General features: G+C 29.0%; 1 pseudogene; it reads right to left on the bottom strand.

Annotated features, from left to right (window-relative positions):
- Positions 1-1,171: 1,171 nt before the first annotated feature.
- LOC111617328 lies at positions 1,172-2,040 on the bottom strand (annotated as a pseudogene).
- Positions 2,041-3,386: the final 1,346 nt, after the last annotated feature.

Below are 3,386 nucleotides of genomic sequence, written 5' to 3'. Positions count from 1 at the left end.
TNACATTTTAAGGTCCACTAAGTCTAGAGTACAGTCGTAAATTAAAAAATACCAGGGCGCTAACCGATGCCCCGAGTTTGAATCGCCACCGTCTATGGAGTCTATGAGCAAAGCGCAACTTCGTAGCTCAATATGACTTATATATTTGTGTTCAGCGAATACGTATTGGTAATATTTATGTACAACAGATTTATTCGTGATAGAAATATTTTAGTAAGAAAGGACTGTTGTGCTGTAGTTTGTTCGAAGTAGGTTCAATTAGGTTTATTGAGAAACTGCCGTATTTATTAATCGCCGCTAGAGAATACGTGTTGTATGCTTGTTTCGGGCTTTATTTTTTGCTTTGTAATGTTTAAGAAAAGATGCTTTCTGTTAAATTTAAAGTTAATATCGTTTGACGGTAGCTTATTCGAATTTTTCCCATAGATTTTTAAACAAAAATCAGTAGCACTAGAAACTCTGGATGTGATTGAATATACGTCAGTCCTTTCAGCTTGGACACACACGTCTTTTAGGTTTATTATGTTATAAATGGCACACAATGTCCTAAAAGTTTTAAAAAGTTAGGCCTACGTAATAGTATAATTTTTTCGGACATTTTACTTGTTCTTGGACTTAACAGGTTGAAAAACTCTAGTTTAAACTAACTGACTAAATATTTAATAGACTAATTAGGTTATTAAATATTTAATAGACCAATAGACTAATAATTTAACCAGTGGTTTGGGATCTTGTCCCGCTGCACGCGAATATATTTGACACATCGTTTATAAATGATAGAAATAAGACTACTTTTAGTATAAGTTATCTGGAATAGATAAAATATTTTCGGCTCACCCTATGTGCAATTTGGCCTGTTATTCGAAGGATTTAGACGCCACTGATTTACACTAATAGTCATCTTCATCTATTATATATTCGTGTCAAAACGTTAAAAAATTACCGAAGAAAAATGTCTTCGTACAACTTTATTAATAAAATATACATTCTGTAATTTCTGATTAATATAAATATACATTTTTCATATACTTTACATAAATTATACATAATAAAATTTCTTTCCAATTATAATTATGAATTAAAAAAACAATAATAAAACATGTTGTACAAATCATCTTTAATATAAATGGAATATATTGATTTTAATCACGACATCAGAAGTACGTACAATTTAATTTATTTTAAGAGTTTTTGTAGTTAAAGAATTCCTTCTATCCACGTAAGATCGGTAAAATAAATTAACAAATAAAATAAAATATGAAAAATAAACAATAAATGCAATCTGTAGATGATCATAAGGTGTTCTACACGGTTGCCCAATTTTAATTGTCCAATAGGCCCAAACAGTTATAAAAACACCGTATAACATTTGAGTTACCTGCAATATTGTAACAAACATTGCGATATAACGTGGAATCTTTACACCCATGACTTTAATTGCAAAGTAAGAATACATAAAAGAATGAACTACATAATTATTGATCACAAACATAGGGCCAATTGATACTTCCCTAGCTACGCTATACCAAGTAAATATTAGAGTAACAACATGATGATACCAGTGTAAAAATAACAATCTATGTTTTCTTAATATTATAAAAACTGTATCACCAAGTTCAATTATTTTCGAGCAATAAAACAACCATCCCCAGAAGACACAACATTGAATATCTTCTACTATTCTATTGTCGCATATTAAATAATGATATCCAAATTTACTTAGTACTAAATAGAGGATAGGAAGCAACCTGATAGAAGCTAAAATACTAAAAGTAGCTAATAACGTATTCCAAATCATTATCGGTCGTTTTAAATCGAAAGGTTGACGATACTTCATTGACTGTTTTCCAATAAAAATAACGATTATATATAAAATCGACCATAATATGCTGTAATGCCAAGTCTTTTTGATCCAATATCTCAGTGTCTCTTTCTGTACTAATAATTCAATACCAATCGGCTCGGGAAGTAAAGAAATAGTAGCTTCGAAGGAAGTAGTATTACAATATGATTCGTTCTTCATTTTTATTTCGGTATAACCTGAAATTAAAAATATTCATTTCGTTAAATTGAAAGTAAACAATTAGATTCATAACTAAAGATAATCATTTTATTAAATATACCTGTATATATAAATATTAAGAAAATATTTTAATGTTATTTTTATTCGAGTTTTGAAGAAGTGTACAAATTGTATAAATAATGTAAATTATATTATTTATTTATGTATTTTTATTGTATATTTGTAACAATCATTCTTCTCTGAATAGTGTAAATACAAGTCTAATACAGTTAAATCTCCGACAACGGCTACTGACGGGAAACATTAAAAAATAACTTTTATTTTGTACTTTTAAGGTGTTTTAAGGTTTTTAATTGAGTCTTTCTGTCTTTTGGGCTCTAAGAGGACATTTTTTCAAGCCTATTTTGGCCAAGTATGCAACGAGGTATACGAGATAGACTATTTTCCGAAAACGTTCCTGGGGGTTTTTCGATCGTCTGGATGTAATTTCGGGTCCTCCGGAGTGGTAGACTGATACCTTATCTGCTTGGCCATCTGTCCGGATGGATAGTTATACTATTATGACATTCCCTAAAGGTGTGGCCAAGAAAAAAGTGGTTTTTCTGTCACAACACCCTGCAAGCTTCAGTCCTCTGAAGAATGTCATAACACAGGGCATAGCACACCAGGAACACTCGCTCAAACTTTCACTCTGAGACATGCTGAAATTATAATTTTTGTAATTATTACCTATATTTCTTTTAAATATATGTATATAATTTAAACGAGGGTAGTTTTTAAAAACTTTTCAGACCGATTCCTGAATAATATGCAATTATTTGTAGTATATATAATATAATATAATATTATATATACTGCAAATTATATGATGCAAAGTGTATAAAAACACTTATATATTAAAACAGTTTGCAGTATATAATTTTATATAATCTGTAATTATGGCTATTGTTCGATTCTAAAATTGCGATATTTCCGTAATTTTTTCGAACTTGATAAAACAATGGAATTAATGTTTTTTTTTTCCAAAAATTATAAAAATTCGACCATTCTTTCTAATGGATGAATAATTCATTAAAATAATTCATTCAATAGTTTTTTTACATTATTTTCAATTAAACTTTAATTTCATAGCAGTAGCATTCTAATTACTAAGGAAACATTGAAGCTATTTTTCCAAAACTTTTATCTCCAATCTTAAAGTTAATTCACGTAAACTATATGATGTTTACAATATAATTTATGCTAGGTTATCCTTGTTACTTTATTGTTACTTATCTGTGAAATTCATTAATTTTGCATATTGCAGTCGACCCCTCCTATAACACTGTTAATAATTCCGTTTTATATGAATTCCATGTTGTAC

The sequence above is a fragment of the Centruroides sculpturatus genome, unplaced genomic scaffold (genome assembly GCF_000671375.1).
Source record: "Centruroides sculpturatus isolate CEXI.00-Female unplaced genomic scaffold, Cexi_2.0 scaffold5532, whole genome shotgun sequence".
In the NCBI taxonomy this organism is placed as follows: domain Eukaryota; kingdom Metazoa; phylum Arthropoda; class Arachnida; order Scorpiones; family Buthidae; genus Centruroides; species Centruroides sculpturatus.
This window is presented reverse-complemented; position numbering and strand designations above follow the sequence as displayed.